The 26,108-nt window shown below is 38.3% G+C and overlaps 1 non-coding gene across 1 annotated transcript; it reads right to left on the bottom strand.

The window, feature by feature from the left end:
* Nucleotides 1-5,785: 5,785 nt before the first annotated feature.
* LOC148561711 (small nucleolar RNA R71) lies at nucleotides 5,786-5,893 on the bottom strand. Its single transcript, XR_015887213.1, has one exon. It is a non-coding gene; the product is annotated as a small nucleolar RNA R71 (small nucleolar RNA).
* Nucleotides 5,894-26,108: the final 20,215 nt, after the last annotated feature.

Genomic DNA, 26,108 nt, shown 5'->3' with positions numbered 1-26,108 from the left:
TTAGGAGTGAGTATACTGCTCCCACAGTTTCTTGGGTTAGGGAAGGTGTAAGAGGCTAGAACTCTCCTTGGAGGTGGGCCATTTTTGCTGGCCACTTCCTCTAGTGGATTAGGGAGGTTACCGTCCATCTCTTGATCTTCCTCTTCTGATTCTTCTTCTCTAATAACTCCCTTCCCTCTTGCTTCTGTTTTCAATCTCAAGAATTAGAATCAAAAGAGGTAGATGCACCTCTTCTTCCTCCTGGCATACAACACAAACAAAACCAGAAACACAAAAACAAAGAACTCTATTGCTAGAGCGAGGTTAAAGTTAGCATAAACCAGCTCTCAAATAGTTAGTGTGTTTAACAAAATCAAAGAAAAATGCTTAATCTAGATTATCACCTACTTAATAATTGTCAATCTAAATCAATCCCCACCAACGGCGCCAAAAACTTGATGAGGGAAAATTGATTCCACACAAACTAACCGGTAAGTGTACCAGGTCGCATCAAGTAATAAAACTCACGAAAGTGAGGTCGATCCCACAGGGATTGATGGATTAAGCAACTTTAGTATGGTGATGAATTTAGTTAAGCTAATATTGATGAATTGAGTGAAAATTGATTATCAGAAAGTAAATTGCAAGAAAGCTAGAGTGCAGAATGTAAATTGACAGAAAAGTAAATGGCAGGAAGCTTAAATGACTGAAACTTAAAGTGTAAGAAATTAAAAGAGCTGAAACTTAAATTGCAAGAAAGGTAAAATACTGAGTCTTAAATTGTAGGAAAGTAGAAGTGCAGAAACTTAAATGACAAGGAAACTTAAATTGTGGGAATTATAAAAAGGAATTAAGTGCAGAAAATCAAAACAAGAATGGAAAATGTAAATTCCAGTGAAATCAGAGAGATCTAAGTTAAAGAAATTCAAAGAAAATGATTCATCAGGGATTGGAGATATTATAATCCTTCATGAATCAATTGGATCTCAACTTCTTTCTCAATCATATGAGTAGATCTATGGGAGATTGAAATTGATTGGATCCCAATTCCTTGGCAATCCAATCTCTCTAATCACAATCAATCTTGCCAATTCCTTGATCTAATTGTCATGAGAAGAAGCTAAGTACATTTCTCTCATCCATAGGCCACACTAACTCTCAAGATCTCAATTCCTCCCGAATGGTGTTGATCAAGAGAGTAGTGAATGATAGAGTTCCAATTCTAATACAAGTGATTCCCCTTCCGAGGCTCACACAAGCATTCACTAAATTAAAACCCCTTCCGAAGTGAGTAATTCAAAAACAAAACAGAAGATACCCAATAGTTACACAAATGAATAGAGAAGAAGAAGGATTTCATTAATTCATTGGAATTACAATAGAGCTCCTCACCCTAATGAAATTAGGGTTTAGTTCATCATTGCTCTAAGATAAAACAGAAAAGAAAAATTGTAGAAGATGAAGAACAGAAAGAAATTTGAAAAATCAAAACCAGATATGCTAGCTATCCTCCTAAGAAACTAAAAACTCTAAAATTCTAAAAAGAAGCCCCGATGAAATCAAATTCTCCTTTATTTATACACTTTCCAATTCAATCATCAGGTACTTGGAGTGGGCTTTTTGGCCTTTGTTGAAGTGGGTCAGAAAAGGTACTTCCATGCAGGATCAAGAGAACGTAGCGTTCTCAAAGAGAGCGTAGCGTTCATTCACTGACGCGTACGCGTCTCCTGCGCGTGCACGTCCCTTGCGTTTTTTGCACATCGACGCGTACGCGTAGTATACGCGTGCGCGTCGTCACTATCTTCAGCCTCTTCCATGCGTTCACGTATCATACATGCGTGCACATCTTTTGGTAGCGGTCTTTAAATGAGCGCTACGTTCGCGCCATGAGCGCTCCCCACGCGTGCGCATCCTCTACGCGTGCATGTGGATATCAAATTATCACTTCCGCGCTACAGCTTCGTCTACGCGTTCGCGCCATTCATCACCATTGTTGCACCCACGCGTATGTGTCTTTCACGCGTACTCGTCGATGGCCAAAGTTGAGTTCCAGATTTTGAATTAGTCGCAGGCGCTCTGATAAGCGGATAATTTATACGCTTTTTGGCATTATTTTTAGTATGTTTTTAGTATATTTTAGTTAGTTTTTATTATGTTTTTATTAGTTTTTATTTAAAAATTATATTTCTGGACTTTACTATTAGTTTGTATATTTTTCTGTGATTTCAGGTATTTTCTGGCTGAAATTGAGGGACCTGAGCAAAAATCTGATTCAGAGGCTGAAAAAAGACTGCAGATGCTGTTGGATTGTAACCTCCCTGCACTCAAAGTGGATTTCTGGAGCTACAAAAACCCAATTGGCACGCTCTTAATTGTGTTCGAAAGTAGATATCCTGGGCTTTCCAGCAATATATAATAGTCCATACTTTGCCCGAGATTTGATAGCCCAAACAGGCGTTCCAAGTCAGCTCAAGAATTCTGGCGTTTAACTCCAAAATTGGCACAAAAGCTGGCGTTTAACTCCAAGAAAAGTCTCTACACATGGAAGCTTCAATGCTCAGCCCAAGCACACACCAAGTGGGCCCGGAAGAAGATTTCTGCATTAATTATTTATTTCTGTAAACCCTAGGCTACTACTTCTATATAAATAGGACCTTTTGCTATTGTATTTTCATCTTTGACTCATACTTTCACAGACCTTTCCGCGTTTGGGGGCTGGCCTCACGGCCATCCCTAAACCTTGTTCTTATGTATTCTCAACGGTGGAGTTTCTACACACCATAGATTAAGGTGTGGAGCTCTGCTATTCTTCATGAATTAATACAAGTACTACTATTTTTCTATTCAATTCACGCCTACCTCTTCTCTAAGATATTCATTCGTTCTTCAACTTGATGAATATGATGATCCGTGACACTCATCATCATTCTCACCTATGAACATGTGCCTGACAACCACCTCTGTTCTACTAGCAATGGCTTGAATGCGTATCTCTTGGGTTTCTAATCTAAGATTGGAACCTTCGTGGTATAGGCTAGAATTATTGACGGCCATTCCTGAGATCCGGAAAGTCTAAACCTTGTCTGTGGTATTCCAAGTAGGATCTGGGAAGGGATGACTGTGACGAGCTTCAAACTCGCGATTGTGGGGTGTGTGACAGACGCAAAAGGATCAATGGATCCTATTCCCACATGATCGAGAACCGACAGCTGATTAGCCGATGTTGTGACAGAGCATCAGGACCATTTTCACTGAGAGGACGGGATGTAGCCATTGACAACGGTGATGCCCAATATAAAGCTTGCCATGGAAAGGAGTATGAATGATTGGAAGAAGGCAATAGGAAAGCAGAGGTTCAAGGGGAACAAAGCATCTTCATACGCTTATCTAAAATCCACCAATGAATTACATAAGTATCTCTATCTTTATTTTATGTTTATTTTCATCACCTTAAACTCCATAACCATTTGAATCCGCCTGACTGAGATTTACAAGATGACCATAGCTTGCTTCAAGCAAACAATCTCCGTGGGATCGACCCTTACTCACGTAAGGTTTATTACTTGGACGACCCAGTGCACTTGCTGGTTAGTTGTGCGGAATTGTGACAAAGTGTGATTCACGTTTGAGAGCTCCAAGTCTTTGGCGCCATTGTTGATGATCACAATTTTGTGCACAAAGTTTTTGGCGCCATTGCCGGGGATTGTTCGAGTTTGGACAACTGACGGTTCATCTTGTTGCTTAGATTAGGTACTTTTCAGAATTTTTAAGAATGAATTCTAGAGTTTCAAGGTAATGTTCCCACCATCACAAAAGCTGATTGATTCTCATCAATTTAGCTATTGAATGTAATGTCCTGCTGAAGCTTGGCCAAACATGTCTAATCTTTTTAGACTGAAGCTTTAGACTAACATTGCATGATTCCTGGAATTCTTATTAAAAGTTTTAAATCCCTTTATTTTCTTTTCCATATAAGTTTCAAAAATCACAAAAAAAATTTAAAATCATAAAACCAAAAATATTTTATGTTTCTTGTTTGAGTCTATTGTCTAATTTTAAGTTTGGTGTAAATTGCATGTCTTTATCCTTCTAATTTTTAAAAATTTATATATATTGTTCTTCATTGATCTTCAAGTTGTTCTTGATGATTTCATTGCTTTGATCTTCAAATTCTCTTGTTTTGTATGTTTTGTTGTTTCTTACATGCATTTTTACATCGTTATAGTCCTTAGTATACAAACTTTTAAGTTTGGTGTCTTGCATGCATTGTTTATTTGATCTTAGTTGCATTTTTTATTGATTCCCATCATCAAAAATTCAAAAATATTTTTTTTAAAATTATGTCTTTTCAAGTCAATAATATAGAGAATTGAAGATTCAGAACATTTTTTTTAAAAAGATGGGCGTTCAAAACGCCCAGTGAAGAAGGAAAACTGGCGTTTAAACGCCAGCCAGGGTACCTGGCTGGGCGTTTAACGCCCAAAAAGGTAGAGATTTGGGCGTTAAATGCCAGAATGGGCACCATTCTGGGCGTTTAATGCCAGGATGACACTAGAGGGAAGATTTTGTTTTTAATTCACATTTTTTTCAAGTTTTCATAATTTTTCAAAATCAAATCTTTTTCAAATCAAATCTTTTCAATCATATCTCTTTCAAAATCAATTTCTTTCCATTTTATATTTATTTTTACTATTTTCAAAAATCCTTGCTTCAATTCAAGATTTACTTCAAAAATTTTCAAGTTGTTACTTGCCTATTAAGAAAGGATCAAATTTTAAATTTTAGAATCATATCTTCTAATTTCTTGTTAGTCAAGTAATCAATTTTAGTTTTAAAACTTTCTCTTTTTAATTTAATTTTCAATCATATCTTCTCAATCATATCTTTTCAATCACACCTTTTTTCAAAATTATTTTTCAATCATATCTTTTTAATTTCTGATTTCAAAATCTTTTTCAAAAAATCACTTGATTTCTTTCCCAATCTTAGTTTTTGAAAATCTCAATCAAATTTTCAAATTTCTTTTTAATTATTTCAAAATATTTTTAATTTATTTTCGAAAATTTTTCCCCTCTTCTCACATCCTTCTATTTAAGGGACTAAGACTCCTCATCAAGGTGCAATTCAAACTCTGTCCCTCTTGATAAGTTCGAATTCCCTCTGCCCCACCTCCTCCTTCTATTCTTCTTTTCTTCTAACACTTCAAGGAATCTCTATACTGTAACATAGAGGATTCCATACTTTCTTGTTCTCTTCTCTTTCATATGAGCAGGAGCAAAGATAAAAGCATTCTTGTTAAAGCTGATCCTGAACCTGAAAGGACCTTGAAGAGAAAGCTAAGAGAAACCAAAACACAACTCTCTCTAGAGGGCCTAACAGAGCTCTTCAAAGAAGAAGAAACTATGGCAGCTGAAAAAAACAACAATGCCAACAATGCAAGGAAGGTGCTTGGTGACTTTACTGCACCTACTCCTGATTTCTATGGGAGAAGCATCTCTATCCCTGCCATTGGAGCAAACAACTTTGAGCTTAAGCCTCAATTAGTTTCTCTAATGCAACAGAATTGCAAGTTTCATGGACTTCCATTGGAAGATCCTCATCAGTTCTTGGCAGAGTTCTTGCAAATCTGTGACACTGTCAAGACCAATGGGGTTGACCCTAAAGTCTACAGACTTATGCTCTTTCCTTTTGCTGTAAGAGACAGAGCTAGAACATGGTTGGATTCACAACCTAAGGAAAGCCTGAACTCTTAGGAAAAGCTAGTCAATGCCTTCTTGGCAAAGTTTTTTTCACCTCAAAATTGAGTAAGCTTAGAGTGGAAGTCCAAACCTTTAGACAGAAGGATGGTGAGTCCCTCTATAAAGCTTGGGAGAGATACAAGCAATTGATCAGAAGGTGCCCTTCTGACATGCTTTTAGAATGGAGCATCATAGGAATCTTCTATGATGGTCTGTCTGAACTATCCAAGATGTCATTGGATAGCTCTGCTGGAGGATCTCTTCATCTGAAGAAGACGCCTGCAGAAGCTCAAGAACTCATTGAAATGGTTACAAATAACCAATTCATGTACACCTCTGAAAGGAATCCTGTGAATAATGGGTCAACTCAGAAGAAAGAAGTTCTTGAGATTGATACTCTGAATGCCATATTGGCTCAGAATAAAATATTGACCCAACAAGTCAATATGATTTCTCAGAGTCTGTCTGGAATGCAAGCAGCAATAGGCAGTACTAAGGAAGCTTCTTCTGAAGAAGAAGCTTATGATCCTGAGAACCCAGCAATAAAAGAGGTGAATTACATGGGAGAACCCTATGGAAACACCTATAATCCTTCATGGAGAAATCAACCAAATCTCTCATGGAAGGATCAACAGAGACTTCAACAAGGTTTCAACAACAATAATGGTGGAAGAAACAGGTTTAGCAATAGCATGCCTTTTCCATCATCTTCTCAGCAACAGACAGAGAATTCTAAGCAAAACCCCTCTGACTTAACAACCATTATCTCTGATCTAATCAAAACCACTCAAAGTTTCATGACTGAAACAAGGTCCTCCATTAGAAATTTGGAGGCACAATTGGGTCAGCTGAGTAAGAAAATTATTGAACTCCCTCCTAGCACTCTCCCAAGCAATACAGAAGAGAATCCAAAAAGAGAGTGCAAGGCCATAACCACATCTCACATGGCCGAACATGGAAAGGAGGAAGAGGCAGCGATTCCCACTGAGGAAGACCTCAATGGACGCCCACTGACCTCCATGGAGTTTCCTAATGAGGAACCATGGGAATCTGAGGCTCATTCTGATACCATAGATATTCCATTAAATTTACTTTTTCCATTCATGAGCTCTGATGAGTATTCCTCCTCTGAAGAGGATGAAGGTGTCACTGAAGAGCAAGTTGCTAAGTACCTTGGAGCAATCATGAAGCTAAATGCCAAGTTGTTTGGTAATGAGACTTGGGAGGATGAACCTCCATTGCTCATCAAAGAAATGGATGACTTGACTAGGTAGAGATTACCTCTGAAGAGACAAGATCTTGAAAAGTTCTCAATCCCTTGTACCATAGGCACCATGACCTTTGAGAAGGCTCTGTGTGAACTAGGGTCAAGCATAAACCTTATGCCTCTCTCTGTAATGGAGAAGCTAGGGATCATTGAGGTACAAGCTGCAAGAATCTCACTGGAGATGGCAGACAATTCAAAGAAATAGGCTTATGGACTTGTAGAGGATGTCTTGGTAAAGGTTGAAGACCATTACATCCCTGCTGATTTCATAATCCTAGAAACTGGGAAGTGTATAGATGAATCCATCATCCTTGGCAGACCCTTCCTAGCCACAACAAATGCTGTGATTGATGTTGATAGAGGAGAATTGATCATTCAAGTGAATGAAGACTCCCTTGTGTTTAAAGCTCAAGGATATCCCTCTGTAACCATGGAGAGGAAGCATGAAGAGCTTCTCTCAATATAGAGTCAAACAGAGCCCCCATAGTCAAACTCTAAGTTTGGTGTTGGGAGGCCACAACCAAACTTTAAGTTTGGTGTTGAACCCCCACATTCAAACTCTAAGTTTGGTGTTGGGAGGTTCCAACATTGCTCTGAACATCTGTGAGGCTCCATGAGAGCCACTGTCAAGCTATTGACATTAAAGAAGCGCTTGTTGGGAGGCAACCCAATCTTTAACTTATCTATGTTAAATTTCTATTTTTTTTTTCTATTTTATGTTTTTTGTAGGTTGATGATCATGTGAAGTCACAAAAACAATTGAAAAAACAAAAACAAAAAAAATGAAAAACAGAACACCGTGGAGGAGATAGTTACTGGCGTTTCAACGCCAGTAAAGGTAGCAGAATGGGCATTAAACGCCCAGTCTAGCACCATTCTGGGCGTTTAACGCCAGAAAAGGGCACCAAACTGGCGTTTAACGCCAGGAATGGGCAAGAAGCTGGCGTTAAACGCCAGAAATGGGCAGCAGCCTGGTGTTTAATGCCAGGATTGGCAGAAAGGGGCGTTTTGCACGCCACTTGGTCCAGGGATGAGATATCCTTGACACCTCAGGATCTGTGGACCCTACAGGATCCCCACCTACCCCACCACTCTCTCTCTTCTTCACCCATTCACCAATCACCTCAATACCTCTTCCCCAAAAATCCCTCACATATCAAATCCCACCATTCTCTTCACCACTCACATCCATCCTTCATAAAACCCCACCTACCTCACCATTCAAATTCAAACCACTTTCCCTCCCAAACCCACCCTCTATGGCCGAACCATACACACCCCTCTCACTCCTATATAAACCCATCTTCACTCCTTCATTTTCACACAACCTAAACACCACTTCTCCCCCTTGGCCGAAACACAAAGCCCACTCCATCTCCTCTATTTCTTCTTCTTCTACTCTCTTCTTTCTTCTTTTGCTCGAGGACGAGCAACCTTCTATGTTTGGTGTGGTAAAAGCTAAAGCTTTTTGTTTTTCCATAACCATTTATGGCACCAAAGGTCGGAGAAACCTCTAGAAAGAGGAAAGGGAAGGCAAAAGCTTCCACCTCTGAGTCATGGGAGATGGAGAGATTCCTCTCAAGGGTGCATCAAGACCACTTCTATGAAGTTGTGGCCAAGAAGAAAGTGATCCCCGAGGTCCCTTTTAAGCTCAAAAAGGGCGAATATCCAGAGATCCGACATGAGATCCGAAGAAGAGGTTGGGAAGTTCTCACCAACCCTATTCAACAAGTCGGAATCTTAATGGTTCAAGAGTTCTATGCCAATGCATGGATCACCAAGAACCATGATCAAAGTGTGAACCCGGAACCTAAGAATTGGCTTACAATGGTCCGAGGGAAATACTTAGATTTTAGTCCGAAAAATGTAAGGTTGACATTCAACTTGCCCATGATGCAAGGAGATGCACACCCATACACTCGAAGGGTCAACTTTGATCAAAGGTTGGACCAAGTCCTCGTGGACATATGTGAAGTGGGCGCTCAATGGAAGAGAGATTCAAGAGGGAAGCCAGTTCAACTAAGAAGGCATGACCTCAAGCCCGTGGCTAGGGGATGGTTGGAGTTCATTCAACGCTCAATCATTCCCACTAGCAACCGGTCCGAAGCTACTATAGACTGGGCTATCATGATACATAGCATCATGATTGGAGAGGAAGTGGAAGTTCATGAGGTTATATCCCAAGAACTCTACAAGGTGGCAGACAAGTCCTCTCCTTTGGCAAGGTTAGCCTTCCCTCATCTCATTTGTCACCTTTGTAATTCGGTTGGAATTGAGATAGAGGGAGACATTCTCATTGATGAGGACAAACCCATCACTAAGAAAAGGATGGAGAAAACAAGAGAACCTCATCAAGAGAATGAGGAAACTCCTCATCATGAAATCCCTGAGATGCCTCAAGGGATGCATCTTCCTCCACAAAACTATTGGGAGAAAATCAACACCTCCCTAGGAGAATTAAGTTCCAACATGGGACAACTAAGGGTGGAGCACCAAGAGCATTCCATCCTCCTCCATGAAATTAGAGAAGATCAAAGAACCATGAAAGAGGAGCAACAAAGGCAAGGAAGAGACATCGAGGAGCTCAAGCACTCCATAAGATCTTCAAGAGGAAGAACAAGCCGCCATCACTAAGGTGGACCCATTCTTTAACTTCCTTGTTCTTTATTTTCCTGTTTTTCGAAAAATTATGCTTTATGTTTATCTATGTTTGTGCCTTATTACATGATCATTAGTGTCTATGCCTTAAAGCTATGAAAATGAATCCATCACCTTTCTTAAATGAAAAATGTTTTCAATTGAAAAAGAAAAAGAAGTGCATGAATTTCAAATTTTAAAACAGTTTAATTATTTTGATGTGGCGACAATACTATTGTCTTTCTGAATGAATGCTTGAACAGTGCATATTTTTGAATTTGATTGTTTATGAATGTTAAAATTGTTGGCTCTTGAAAGAATGATGGGAAAAGGAGAAATGTTATCTGATGATCTGAAAAATCATAAAATTGATTCTTGAAGCAAGAAAAAGTAGTGAAAAGCTTGCAAAAAAAAAAAAAGAGAGAGAAAAGAAAAAAAGAAAAGCAAGCAGAAAAAGCCAATACCCCTTTAAACCAAAAGGCAAGGGTGATAAAAAGGATCCAAGGCTTTGAGCATCAGTGGATAGGAGGGCCGACAGGAATAAAATGCTGGCCTAAGCAGCTAAACCAAGCTATCCTTAACCATGTGCTTGTGGCGTGAAGGTGCCAAGTGAAAACTTGAGACTAAGCGGTTAAAGTCGAGGTCCAAAGCAAAATGAAGAGTGTGCTTAAGAACCCTAGACACCTCTAATTGGGGACTCTAGCAAAGCTGAGTCACAATCTAAAAAGGTTCACCCAGTTTTGTGTCTGTGGCATTTATGTATCTGGTGGTAATACTGGAAAACAAAGTGCTAGGGCCACGGCCAAGACTCATAAAGTAGCTGTGTTCAAGAATCAACATACTCAACTAGGAGAATCAATAACACTATCTGGATTCTGAGTTCCTATAGATGCCAATCATTCTGAACTTCAAGGGATAAAGTGAGATGCCAAAACTGTTCACAATCAAAAAGCTAAAAGCCCCGCTCATCTAATTAATACTGATCATCATAGATGTTTTTGGAATTCATTGTACATTCTCTTCTTTTTATCCTATTTGATTTTTAGTTGCTTGGGGACAAGCAACAATTTAAGTTTGGTGTTGTGATGAGCGGATAATTTATATGCTTTTTCGCATTATTTTTAGTATGTTTTTAGTATATTTTAGTTAGTTTTAATTATGTTTTTATTAGTTTTTATTTAAAAATTATATTTCTGGATTTTACTATGATTTTATGTGTTTTTCTATAATTTCAGGTATTTTCTGGCTGAAATTGAGGGACCTGAGCAAATATCTAATTCAGAGGCTGAAAAAGGACTGCAGATACTGTTGGATTCTGACCTCCCTGCACTCAAAGTGAATTTTCTGGAGCTATAGAAGCCCAATTGGCGCGCTCTCAATTGCGTTGGAAAGTAGACATCTTTGGCTTTCCAGCAATATATAATAATTCATACTTTGCCTGAGATTTGATGGCCCAAACAGGCGTTCTAAGTCAGCTCAAGAATTCTGGCGTTTAACTCCAAAACTGGCACAAAAGTTGGAGTTAAACGCCCAAACTGGAACAAAAGCTGGCGTTTAACTCCAAGAAAAGTCTCTACACATGAAAGCGTCAATGCTCAGCCCAAGCATAGACCAAGTGGGCCCGGAAGAAGATTTCTGCATTAATTATTGATTTCTGTAAACCCTAGGCTACTAGTTCTCTATAAATAGGACCTTTTGCTATTGTATTTTCATCTTTGACTCATACTTTCACAGACCTTTTCGCATTTGGGGGCTGGCCTCACGGCCATCCCTAAACCTTGTTCTTATGTATTCTCAACGGTGGAGTGTCTATACACCATAGATTAAGGTGTGGAGCTCTGCTGTTCTTCATGAATTAATACAAGTACTACTATTTTTCTATTCAATTCACGCCTACTTCTTCTCTAAGATATTCATTCGTTCTTCAACTTGATGAATGTGATAATCCGGGACACTCATCATCATTCTCACCTATGAACATGTGCCTGACAACCACCTCTGTTCTACTAGCAATGACTTGAATGCGTATCTCTTGGGTTTCTAATCTAAGATTGGAACCTTCGTGGTATAGGATAGAATTATTGGCGGCCATTCCTGAGATCCAGAAAGTCTAAACCTTGTCTGTGGTATTCCGAGTAGGATCTGGGAAGGGATAACTGTGACGAGCTTCAAACTCGCGATTGTGGGGCATGTGACAGACGCAAAAGGATCAATGGATCCTATTCCGACATGATCGAGAACCGACAGCTGATTAGCCGATGTTGTGATAGAGCATCAGGACCATTTTCACTGAGAGGACGGGATGTAGCCATTGACAACGGTGATACCCAACATAAAGCTTGCCATTGAAAGGAGTATGAATGATTGGAAGAAGGCAATAGTAAAGCAGAGGTTCAAGGGGAACAAAGCATCTTCATACGCTTATCTGAAATCCACCAATGAATTACATAAGTATCTCTATCTTTATTTTATGTTTATTTTCATCACCTTAAACTCCATAACCATTTGAATCCGCCTGACTGAGATTTACAAGATGACCATAGCTTGCTTCAAGCCGACAATCTCCGTGGGATCGACCCTTACTCAGGTAAGGTTTATTACTTGGACGACCCAGTGCACTTGCTGGTTAGTTGTGCGGAATTGTGACAAAGTGTGATTCACGTTTGAGAGCTCCAAGTCTTTGGTGCCATTGTTGATGATCACAATTTCATGCACCACGCTCGTTCAAAAAGAACGTAGCGCTCTTGTCCTGAGAGCGCTAGTCACACCCACGCGTACGCGTCATGCACGCCTACGCGTGGATCTTCCAAAATGCTTGCCCTACGCGTGAGCGTCCTATAGGCGTGCGCGTCGCTAGAGAGCGTAGCGTTCTCCAAACGAACATAGCATTCCTCTGCCCTGCTTCTTTCTATGCTTTTTTTCACCTGCCATCAATCAAACATGCAATCAAAGTCTCACCAAAATCATGAGGTTTTGCATCATTTCATAATAATCAAATAAATCTTGCATAAATCTCATGATAATGCATAAAATCAACAATGTTTGATTGAATCAAGACAAACATGAAATTCCAATCCAACTACTTACTTATTGTGCAAGAAATGCATGAAACCTAATGAAAACAAGTAAAAATTGCTAGTAAAACTAGCCTAAAATGACTTGTCATCAGGGAGCAATTTGTTTGAGGATAGCATCATGTAGGTTAGTCTTCTAGAGAGAGAAGCTCCCTCTTCTCTCTAGAATTAGGGTTCTTAGGTTAAATTGCATCTTAGATCTAGGTTTAATTCATGCTTTGATTTACTTTTTCTTTACAATTTCTTGTCTCTTTTACCTTTACTTTCCTAGTTTAGTATTTTACTCCTTGTATTTGTTTACGTTGTTGTTGATGCATTTTTGTTCCTTTTATTTTCCTTTAATGCAATTTATGTTTCATGTTCCTTTATTGTTGATTTGAGTTGCTGTTGTTAATTTTCTTGCAATTGATAGTTGTAGATTTACGTTTCTTGCAATTTTACCATGCTTTCCTTTTATGCCTTCCAAGTGTTTGATAAAATGCTTCGAAGGATGTTACAGTAGAATTTTTTATTCTTGGCTTGAGATGGTAACTTAGGTGAACTTGAGTTGCTAATGTCCAAGTGATTGATGATTGGTGTCCATTGACACTAGCTTTCACTAAGTTAATTAGTGAGTGGCTAAGACTTATGGATTAGGACTAATGTGGCTCATTTGACTTTCCTTTACTTGTTAGAGGATGACTTAATGTGATTGATCCTTGCAATTATCATGTTGTAGTTAGTGACAAGGATAGAGATCCTTAACCATCAACCCTTGCCAAGACCTTTTTATCATTTGAGTTTTATTTACTTCCTTGCCATTTATTTTTCTTGTCCTTTTTTCCAAAACGCCAAAAACACTTTCCCATAACCAATAACACGAACACTTCCATGCAATTCCTTAAGAGACGACCCGATGTTTAAATACTTCGGTTATTTTTATTGGGATTTGTACTTGTGACAAACAAATTAAATTTTGATTGAGGATTGTTTGTTGGTTTAGAACTATACTTGTAATGAGATTTCATTGAGAAATTCTTTACCGACAATTTTCTTTACATCAAATTTTTGGCGCCATTGCTGGGGAATTGCAAATGTGTGCCTTGTTATTGGTTATTGTATATATGTGAATATTGTGAATAGCTTGATTTTTGGATTGCTTGTTAGTTTTTGGTAGTTTTAGGACTTTGTTTCATTATTTCTTGTTAGCTTTTTTGTCTTTATTTTCTCTCCTCACTATGAATTCTTAGCCATTTGGCTATGAATATAGTTACAACTATATTGTAGGAAGTGGAGCTTACAATGACAATATACATCAAGGATGGAACAATAAAAGGTGGGAGGAGCATCAAGCTTATGGACAACCTTCTTGGCAACAACCCCCCACCAATGCACTATGATCAAGAACCATACCATGATGTATATCAACCTAATGGATATGGTGATCCTCATTGTGGTTGTCAGCAACCACCACTATATGCCTATGAACCCCCTCCACAGCATAGCCCTCAACTACACTCACAAGCCCCTTTTTACCGAATACCTTCCTATGACCCTCATCTATCATATAACCAATCACCCTTACCCTATTCTTGTGACCATTATGTAGGAAAATCCTAAGAGCCACCACAATTCCAACATATTTACTCCCAAGAACCACCTCAATACACACCACCTCGATATTTCCACCAAGAAGAACCACCTTCCTATTATGAACCATTTCTCCAAAATAATAAAGCCTCCTATCCACCCCAATCTCCAATGGATGACACCCTTGGCCTTCTTCTTCAAGGGCAAGAAGAGATGAAAAGGGAGGTACTAGAATTCACGACCAGCTTGACCAAGGTAGTAAACACTTTGGCCTCCCGATACTCATGCACTCAAAGTACTTCCATGGCTACATGTGAAGAATCAAATGAAGAGCGTAGCATGAAGAAGAGATTGGAAAATTTGGTGGAGATTGAGGAGTTAGATTTTGTATTGGAACACTTGGAGGAAGCTATGATTGTTGAAGAAGAGGAAGAAGTGGTTGAAGATTTAGGAGATATGGAAAGTCCATGGGAATGTAGAATCTTGGAGTCCTCTTCCAAGAAGTTTGGGATTGATGTCGAGGAGGGTGTACAACCTCCAAAGCATATCATGGTTGAAGATTTTGAAGAGGTCAATTAAGAGATAGATTTAATCATTGTTGAATTCTTATCTACAATTGAATCCTATCCCATTGGACTTGACATAGGGATTAAAGAAGAAGAGGCACAACCTCCCATACCCTTGGTAAGAAATGAAGAAGAGATTGAATTGGAAGAAAGCTATCAAGAGGAAGAGGTTGAAATTGAAGAAGCTTGCTTAGAGGTGGAGGTAATCAAGGAAGAACACAAGGGAGTAGAGCTTGCAAGGACATTGGAAACACCTCTCCCCAAGCACTACAAGAAAAAAGGCCTATGGCCACACTTTTTTTTGCCACGCTTTAAAAGCATAGCCAAAAGTGGTCAATGGCCACGTTTTTATGAGGGTGGTGATTGAATAGAGATTTGGCCACGGTTTTTTTTGCTATGCTTCAAAAGCGTGGCAAAAGGAGTCAATGGCCACGCTTTTATGAGGGTGGCAATTGATTCAAAATTTGGCCACGCTTTTATTTGTCACGCTTAAAAAGCATAGCCATAGAGTGAAACCAGCACGCTTTTGAAGCATGGCGACAGAATTTTATTATTGTAGCCCTTTGAAAGCGTAGCTATTTCTACAAGTATTTTGGCACACTTCAAAAGCGTGGCCAAAAGGTTTCCCAAAAAAAATTTCAAAGAACTCGCGCGCACTTAATCCTAAGCTCTTTGAGATAACCCTTCAATGTCCCTCAGCCCTAACTCATTCAAATACCCCTAAGCTCTTTCAGAGAACTCCTTCTTCAAACATTAAATCTATCAAAGAACCCTAACACTCTTCGTTGTACCTTACCCTAACCCCCTCTTCGTCGTGCCTCACCCTCACCCTCTGCTCACTTGCCGTCGTAAATCTTCTGTCGATGCTCCCTCCACTGCTGCTCCCTTCTGTCGCTACTAACCCCTAACCCCTCCGCTGCAGCTCTCTCTGGTACCGATCCTTTCCTCGTGCAGGGGCCTTTCCATCGATGCTTCATTGCTGGTTTTAAGAGCAGGTAAACCCTAAATCATAATCAGTGGTGATTAGTGAGTGAGGATTTGCGAGTTGGCAACGAGTTACCAAGTTAGGTTTTGAAAATTTGCTCATCCCTGGCTCGGAGCTTGTCTCGTTCCCGTTTACCTTCCCACAGAAGAAGATACTCTCATTCCCCTGTTTCTCACCGTCATGCTCACTCTCACTCTCGAAGGGATCGAACGTCCTCAAGGTCCTCTATCAATCTTCTTCTTCTGCAATTCCATTTCCAATCTCTTGGTTTCCGTTTCAACTTTGCTTTTGAATCATGGGATTAGTTCCGAATTTTCAGGAGAAGAAGCCAACAGGCGCCGCAGAAGCAGAACGCGATCACCGTCTTCACTGAGGCACCGCACAAGGCATAGAAGCAGAAGTACTTCCTCGCCCTCTCCTCCTCCTCCTAAATCGCGGAGTCTCAGTGTCGTTGCGAACCATCACAAGATCAAAAAAGACGAAGAAGAAAAGAGAAGGTAACTGATTTTTGTTATTTATCCCCTCATTTATTTATCTATTTGTAGTTTGTGTTCGTGATTTTGTTCCTGAATTGGTTGATAATTTAGTGTGTAATATTGGTGAGAAAATGTGAAATGAAGATAATTCTATTGGTTGAGACTGTAGCAATTTCTGATTCGTGCTTGCTAGTTTTAACTTTAATTTCTGAAGAATGCACTGCGCTGGAAATTGGGTATGTTGAAAATGCGTGATAATTTTATATGAGAAATTAATGTATTTTAGCAGTTATTCGATGCTTGCTAGGTTTTTGGGGACCTCAAATATAATTTCGAGAGGGTGAGCCTTTGTATTTCTACCGTTAACATGAATATAAAGATATAAATCTGATAGTAGTTTGGAGATTAGGTATGTGTGCGGATTAGAATAAGCTTATTTTTGTTTGACAAATCGATTATCATCAAAAGCTTCTTGAATGTGAGAGAATTTTTTAAAATGGTTTTAGAAAGTTAAATTTAGCATACTTGCAATCTAGGTAGATCTTTTGCAATGAATTTCCTTCTTCTCTAAGGGTGGGTGATGCCAATTTTAAAATGCAACAGGTTAATTTCATTCTTCGCTACTGGCTTTTCTGAAGGAAGCTACTGCCTTGTCCAACTTGTTTATTAGGATGAAATAATTGCTGCGTCGTTTATCTACTGTTCCACTTGAAACTTCATTTATTATTAACGCTAAGGAATGAAAATATGTCTTAGAATTCATGTTATTATTATTATGAGGGTATCAAACTATAGTGAATTAAAGTAGATTGAGGGAGGAATAATGAAATGTATTTGTTTATTTAACCTTGTTTGATTCCTAAGCATTGAAATTTCTGGCCTCAGAATTATTAAAACATATTGGAGTCTATAAATAAAACCTTTTCTCTTTCTTAGAGGTTTGTACCCTGAGATTTTGTCATGGTAATTTAATATTTCACCTACTTGTATGTAGAATTAGTCTTAACAATTCAATGTCACTTTTGTTTAGTTATGTCATTTCGTAAATTGCTAGCTATCTAGCTACCTCCCTTTGGAATAATTTTTGCAGTGTGAATATTTGGCTATTTAGTTTCTTCTCAAATTGTAGAATAGAAAGAATGCTTTTAATTGTCCGCACAGCGAAGGGGTGTCCTCATGTCGTTGTTGCTTTTAATTGTTTGCTTTGGGGACCAACTCTTTTTCCCCTTCGTGTCACACTACTTGTGGTCATTATTTTTATATCCATCCTTTTCATTTGTCTACAACTCTTAGTTCTTCAAAAATCATGATCGATTGTTGACACAGCAAAGCATCACCCATCACATGTATTTTGGGCAAGGGGACCTTGTTACATATTTTGCAAAGTAGACTAACTAAAATTTATTGATATCATATTTGGTGTAACCTTTTTGCTATTCGTATACTATGTAATGATATATTGATTTTTCTCGATTTCTTTTTCAGGTCAGTGTATGCTTTTTAAATCGAATAAAATTGAGCATGGTGATGAGTGAATTCTTTGATGGTATAGAATTTCACAATTGAAATCTCGTTGCAAGTATAGTTCTACACCAACAAATAATCCTCCCAATCAAAAATTTGGTTATTACAAGTACAAGCCCCAATAAGAAGTAACCGAAGTATTTAAACTCCGGGTTGTCTCACAACGAATTGCAATGAAATGCTCAATTATTGGCTATGAAGATGCAAGGGGATTGATTTTTAATTGGCAAGAAAATAAATGGGCAAGAAAATAGAAAAGCAAGAAAGTAAACAACAAGAACTAATAAAATAAAGGAAAGAACTCTTGGCTAGACATAGGTAATTGAGATCACCATCCTTGTCTACAAACCATATATTAACAATTATGAGGAACCAAGCTCATTAAGTCTACTTCCAAAAGCCTTAAGTACGTAATATCTTCTCATAGACTTGAAGTACGTCAAATGGCTTTGATCACATCAACCCATAAGTCCCAACCTATCTACTAATTAGATTAGTAGTGGGTTAGTATCAATGGATATCAAATTGATCACCAAGGGTTCTCAAATCACCAATTCAATGAGACCCAATGACTCAAGGTCACTCAATTCCCTTAGCCTAGGCCAAGAGTAAAGAAAACTACTCAAAATTTAGAGAAAACATTTCATCAAACACCTAGAGTGCAATAAAAGTAAATAGCACAAAATACAAGCATTAACAAAAGCCATAACTAGCATAGGCAAGAAATCAACAATAACAATCAAGATCAACATAAAAGAGCATGAAAACATAAAATTGCATTAAAGAAAACTAAGATCCAACAATGGTTCATCAACATAAAAGAGAGCAAAACAAAAAATTAACAAGAGAAACTAAGATTAGTACAATAGAATAATAAAATATGAAGAGAATTGAAATCAAAACAAGAATTGAAAAAGAAAATTGAGTGATTAACCTAACTTTACCCTAATTTCTATCCTAAATCTAGAGTGAGGAGAGAGCCTCTCTCTCTTGAATTCTACCCTAAAACATGATGAAAACTCAACTATGAATACTTGGTTCATTCCCCCTTCAATCCTTGGGTTCAATAGCATCAGAAATGAGTTGGATTGGGCCCAAAATGAGCTACAAATCGCTGGCCACAATTTCACTTTAGTAAATCACACTGCTCCATTGATGCATACATGTACAGTGCACGTATACATCCTTAAACACGAAGCAACTATGGCAAATTTTTTATCATTTTGAAGCCCCGGATGTTAGCTTTCCAATGCAATAAGAATCGCCTCATTTGGACCTCTGTAGCTCAAGTTATGATCGATTGAGTGCGAAGAGGTCAGGCTTGACATCTTTGCGGTTCCTTCATTTCTTCATGAGTTCTCCCACTTTGCATGCTTTTCTCCTCAGTTCTTCCATCCAATACTTGCCTTATGAACCTGAAATCACTCAAAAAAAATATGAAGGCATTGAATGGAATTAAAGTGAATTGAAATTAGCTATTTTAAGGCCTAAAAAGCATGTTTTCACATTTAAGCACAAATCAAGGGAGAATTGCAAAACCATGCTATTTCATTGAATAAATGTGGAAAAAGGTGATAAAATCACCCAAATTAAGCACAAGATAAACTACAAAATTGGGGTTTATCAAATCTCCCTACACTTAAACCAAGCATGTCCTCATGCTAAGAACAAAGAAGGATAAGAAAAAGGGTATGATCCTTTATTCAATGCAAATAAACTATATGTACCTATCTATATGAATGCAACTAAATGTAAAATGATTCTACCTACTTGGTTAAAAGTAAATCAATCTCCAAGAACATATATGAACAAGTAGGGCTAAGATCATATGACGATTCATGAATCCTACCAATTCAAATATCAAAATGAAGTTCAAATAGACTTGCAAGAAGAAAGCTCATGAAAGCCGGTAACAAGGAATTGAGCATCGAACCCTCACCGGAAGTGTATCCGCTCTATTCGCTCAAGTGTTAGGGTCGATTCACTCAATTCTCTTCTAATCATGCTTTCCATAATTTGTTTTTCGTCTAACAATCAACAATTATTCAATGAATACATACATTCATCATGAGAACTTATTCATTGGGTGTAATGGGGCTAGGGTAAAGGTGAGGATGCATATGATCAAGTGAGTTTGGAATTTGCAGCTTTGATTAACCTAAGCTCTTACCAAACACATATGACAACCTATAAAATTCTAATACACAACCTAGCTACCCATGATTCCCACTTTTTCACATACTCATGCATTTTTTTAATTCACATTCCATATGCATTGATTTTTATCAAACTTTACTTTGGGGCATTTTTGTCCCCTTTTTTATTTCTTTCTCTCTTTTTTCTTTTTCTATTTTTTTCTTTAATATATATATATATATATATGTTTTTTTTTCTTTATCATTTTTTTCTAAAGTATATACAAACATATCAATGCATATGGTTTTACATATGGTGCATGAATATATACCCAATTCCCAATATTTTTAACAAAAATAAAAATTACACTTTTACCTCAACCAATGTCCCAAGTTTCCCATACCCAAATGATACACACCCTCACTAGACTAAGCTAATCAAAGATCCAAATCAAGGACATTTATTGTTTTTCATTTAGGGGTAGTGATGTGCTAAAATTAAGAACAAAAGGGATTAAATAAGCTCAAATTGGCTAATAATGGTTGATGAAAGGTAGGCTATTTGGGTAAGTGAGCTAAATAAAATGATGATCTCAATCATATAAGTGCATTCATACATAAAATAATGGATATAAAGAATCAAACAAATCAAAGATTACAATCATAGGAAGAGAATAATGCACACAAGAATGGAAAATAAGTGGTTATAAGATGTAACCACGCAATTGGGCTCAAAACTCACATGCTTGTGTTCTTAGCTCAAAAACCATGTTCCAAAATAAATTCTTCAATCAAGTTCAACACAAAAGAAATTTTGTTTTCAAATTGGTAGGGTGCCCTAAAAACAGTTTCTTGAAAAAGAAATCATCACCCTAACCAAGTAGTCCTAACATAAAAAGGAAGTGGTAAAAATATTTACAAATTCTAATTAACATGCAATCTATCATACAATGCAACAACTAATCTAACAAAGACAAAAATTAAAAATTGGTGTTGAAAAAGGAAGTTGTTACCTATGGAGGTCGGTCAGACGACCTCCCCACACATAGAAATTTGCACCGTCCTCGGTGCATGCAAAGAAGAGCAAGGTGGATGGGTTACTTCAATTGATGAGCTTCTTCAAAAGGTTGTGCGGATGAACTTGTTTGTTGCCCTATTTAGAAGCTTTTCCTTTTTCTCTTTTGGTGGCCAACCTAAAAGGAAAGAAAAAGGAAGAAAATAAAGCCTACAACAAAGATAGCAAAGCATGTAGAACATAGGCGGGGGCTAATGCCAAATAAGAGTAAGGTTCACACTACATGTTAGCTACATATGTAAGTGAGAGAGCAATATAGGCAAAGGGCATATCAATTAATACTTGATGCAAGAGTAAAGTCAAAGCATAAAGAGCACTCAAAAGTATCAAGTTCAACTAGAAAGAGTGGGTCATGAAGGACATGCAAGTTCATATCAATGCACAAAGAATATAAGAGTCCTACAAGATTAAGCATTGATTTAAGAGTTTCATCAACCAACAATATGAAACAAGTCAAGAAGCACCAAAATTAACCAAGAAATTCTCAACAATTGAGTAAGAAAGTTCAACACCATTATTCAAATAAGAAGCTAAAAAAAAGAAGGTAAAAACAAGCTATAAAAACAAAATGAAAATGCAAAGACTAAAAGTATGAGAACGCAATGGACAACAGAAAATGGAAGATGAGAAAAAAACTCTTTTTTTTTTGCGACGTGGACGCGTCACGCACTCCCACGCGCCGATGCGCAGATTGGCAGAAGGATGCGTACGCGCCATCCGCGCTTACGCGTGGATGCAGCAGGGACAATCCACGCGTACGTGTCATGCGTGCTTATGCACGGATTGCCTGACACAAAGTAGGCATAAAGTGGGCACAACTCTCGGGTTTTAGTACTAGGAGTTGTGAAACCACACCGACGCGCGCGGGTGCACCGCGCGTGCGCGCCGATGCCCGCTTGTTTTTTTTTTTTTTCAAAAATAGGGCACTCTCCTAATCTACAAGCATTCTAAAACAATCAAAAATCAAATTTAACAAAAAATCTTTTTGGTTTTTGAAAAATTTTCAAATACACTAAAACAAAACTTATACTACAAGTAAAACACTACCCAACAACAACTAAGCTGCAACTTAAGGCACAAATCTAATAAAACAAACCAACAACCAAAATATTAAAACAAGAGTATGCAAAGAAGAAAACTACCTAACAATGGCAACCCAATTCATCCATTGATTATATTTACAAGAGAATGGAAATAGTTTACCATGGTGGGGTGTCTCCCACCTAGCACTTTTAGTTTAAGTCCTTAAGTTGGACATTTGGTGGGGGGTCTTGCTAGGGTGGTTTATCCTTGAATTCATCCTTGAATCCCCACCATTGTTTGCATCTCCAATGTCCACCGGGATCCCAAATTAGGCGCACAAGGCCTTCAAGTAAGCTTAGGTAGATGGCAAGGCCCCAAGCATTTTGATTGTTGACATGAATTCTGGGGTCCCAAACCTTGTTCTTGCACCCATCTTCTCGTTCACTACCATAGTTAAATTTGGGTGATAAGGCTTGTGAATTCTCAATTAAGGATCCAAACATTCTCCTAGACCCATGAAATTTAGTTTTACACCAACCATTGCCATTCAACTTTGAGCATGCAACCATCATGAACTTAGAGTGATGTTTCCAACCATTACACAACTCTTTCTTACTCCTATCTCCACAAAGGGCTCTAAGTTGACCATCATTTTCAAGCAAACCATATTCAAGTGAGAAAGTAAAGCTTAAGGATAAGAATTTTACCCACTTGAATGTTGTGTTGGATAATGGTGACTTAGGAAGGGGTGGTCCCAATGATCTTGCAAGCTCCACTCCCTTGTGTTCTTCCTTGACTATCTCCACCTCTTTACAACTTTCCTCAACTTCAACCTCTTCCTCTTGGTGGCTTGCTTCCAATTCAATTTCTTCTTCATTGCTCACCAAAGGCATGAGAGGTTGTGCATCTTCTTCTTTGACCTCAATTTCAAGCCCATTGTGAGAGGATTCAATTGTAGATAGGAACTCCTCAATGATTGAATCCATCTCTTGATCAACCTCTTCAAAGTCTTCAATCATGATATGCTTTGGAGGTTGTACACCCTCCTCAACATCGACATCAAGCATCTTGGAAGAGGGCTCTCTAATTCTACATTCTTATGGACTTCCAACATCTCCTAGGTCTTCAACCACTCCTTCTGGCTCAATTATCTTAACTTCCTCCCCTAGTGACAAATCTTGCTTCAACTCCTCTTCTTCACCTTGAAGCTCCAAAATCACTCCCTCATTAAGCTCCTTGGTTGCTTCTCCACATTCAACAATGGAAGTGCCTTGATCGCGCGAGCTTAGGTAGGATGAGTACAAGTTGTTAACGGCTTTTGCCATGATGGCAATCTTGGCTTCTATCTCCTTGAACTCCTTTTTTGTCCCCTCTTGTTTCCTTTGGATATGAGAGTCAAGATCTCCTAGTTCTAACATGAGAGCTTCATCGGGGGGTGGTGGTGGAAGAGAGGGTTCATTCTTTGAGGGGAAGGCATTGTGGTTGGAAGGTGGTTCATATTGGTAAGGGTATGGAGATGGGGTATATGGAGGTGGTTCTTGGTAGTAGTTGTGTTGGAATTGTGGTGGTTCTATGTACGGTTCATATGGCTCATAAGGTGGTTGGTAAGGTGGATAACACTACAAGAAAAACACCCATTCAACCACACTTTTTTTAAGCTACATTTGAAAAGCGTAGCCTATTTCTAGAATAGGCTACGCTTTTTCGCATGGTGCCCTTTTATAAGAGAAAAGGAAACACTATTGAGGCATTACTTCAAAAGCGTCTCCTTAGAAATTTTAAATATCACTTATAAAGCGTAGCCAAATCTAAAAAGCTATGGGTACACCTTTTAAACCAAAGGGAACGCTTTTAAAAAGTAACCATTTGTTAAGTTTTGGGTGTGCTTCAGAAGTGTCTCCTAATATTAAAATATCAAATAAACACTTAGAGAAATTTTGTTTACCCTCGATCACCCTCGGTTCCTCCTCACTCACGCAACACACACCCTCATCCTCACTCAACAGAGACAAAAAAGAGGGAAGAAATCAGAAAGCTAAGGGGGAGAACGGGAAGAAGAAGAGAGGAGAGGGAAGGAAGGAGAGAACGACGGCGGCTAACTGGCTAGGGCTCTGCCGTTGTCGTCGTCGAATGCCAGTGACAGAGAGAGAGCTTGAGGAAGAGAGAAAACGCAATGGAGGAGAGAAGAAAGGGGTGCTCTGTCGCCGCTGAAGCTCCACCGCCGCTGCTAGGGCTTGTTGTCGTCGCCGTTCTGCCACCGCCAGGCTGCTGTATCGCCACTGAGGATCTCGAAGGGATGTCTCGCCGCCGTTGTGCTCTGTCGCTGCGCTGCCGTCGACTGGAGCTCGCCGCTGAGCTGCTGCACCGTCTCCAAGCCGTTGCGTCACCGCTCATCTCTTCTTCACCATCGCCGCTCATCACCATGGTTGTATCCTCTGTCACCAGGTAAGCATTCTCTATTCTGTAACCTCTCTTTCTCGCTCATTCTGTAACTCACTCTCACTTTTCAGTTCGAAGGTGTGTATAGTTTTGATAGTGGCTAATCGAGATAGAGAAGGTATGTATCAATTTTCAATTGGTTCTGTGAATTTTTGGGGGGTTTTGGGTACTAATTTTAGGTTTTCAATTAGTTTAGTATCTTAAGGAAAAATTAGTGAAAAGAACAGGTTTCACATTGAAATATTCTGATTGATGTCTTGGTTCATACGCATTCCTTGAACATAGTGGTTGCTTTCAATTTCCAGCTTCAAGCTATATTCCTCTCTGATGCTTTTTTTGGTTATGTTTTCTTTGCTTTGGGTGTTTTACATGGAATTAAGCTGTGTTTTTTGTAGGCAAACAAGATTTAATCTGTTATTTATCTGATTGATTATTGTTTTTATTTTTATGTTGGTTTTGGTGTACAGATATAAAATCAGGACATGGATTTGTTGTTGGAGATGAAGGGTACAGGCAGGACAGTGACATTCAGAAAGTTAAGCTTTCAAGGGAGGCATTGACACAGCTCTCCAAGTTAGTTGAGTCCAGAGTTAGTATAGGGTGAGTATCTTTTTTTTTGTGCAGCTTATGAGAATTTTTTTCATCCTAATTGATGTTGGAACCTGAAAGTGCTCATTCAGTTGTTTAGGTGATGATGATATTTGGATTGATAACATCAGATAAATGTGTGAAGCTCTAAACAATTGAGTGAATTTATATGGTTTTATGTTTCCTTTTTTGATGATTGCTTTTGTAATTGACAAGTTCCATATCGATATCGTCTAGGAATATGGCCAAATAGCATTCTCCTATGAAATTGCTTTTAGAGTTGAGTCAAGTCCATAATTCTAAATTGGTAACAAAACTTATTGTTTGCTTCATGTTGTAATTGACTGCATTTTATATATAATTAAATGTTAGATTTGAGATTCCTGTAGTATAACTAATACCTTATGAACTATGTTCTGTTTCCTCTGGTTGAGATTATTTACTGAATTTTGATTCTAACATAGCATAACTTTTCTTGTTAGAAATCTAAGTCAGATTTTTCTTGTGCAGTCTCGATACGATCTTAACACTATTCTATTCCTTTTGGAATTGGGGCTGCTACCAGGTTAGATTAAATACTATCTACCATAAATCTTCTATTTGCATATCTAGAAGCTGTGGATGGCAGCACCTTGGGCCTTTCATAAATCTAAGAGCATTCTACCTATGTGGGATTTCACTTGCTGCAACATTGGCATTTTGGGTCAAATTAAGAGGTAAAGAACTTTGGATTGGTATGACCATCTTTTCTAAGTTTAAACAGCATCCTCCCCCTCTCCCTGTAACTTATATTTGTCAATTTGCACCAGGTTCCATTTTTTTCTGATCTTGTAGCTGATGAAGTCTCTAGGTTAACTTTAATTTTGTTGTTTAGATTTTGTATGAATTTAATTAGACTTGAATTTTTAGGTTTAACTTAGTTTGAATTAGGATTTCAAATTAGAATTAGCTTTAGTTAGTGAACTTTGAACATGTTATTCTAGTTCTTGAGTGTTGTATTGTTGATGGTTTGGATAATAATTCTTGACTTATT

This window comes from Arachis ipaensis, chromosome B6, assembly GCF_059453495.1.
Source record: "Arachis ipaensis isolate K30076 ecotype BB chromosome B6, ASM5945349v1, whole genome shotgun sequence".
In the NCBI taxonomy this organism is placed as follows: Eukaryota; Viridiplantae; Streptophyta; class Magnoliopsida; order Fabales; family Fabaceae; genus Arachis; species Arachis ipaensis.
This window is presented reverse-complemented; position numbering and strand designations above follow the sequence as displayed.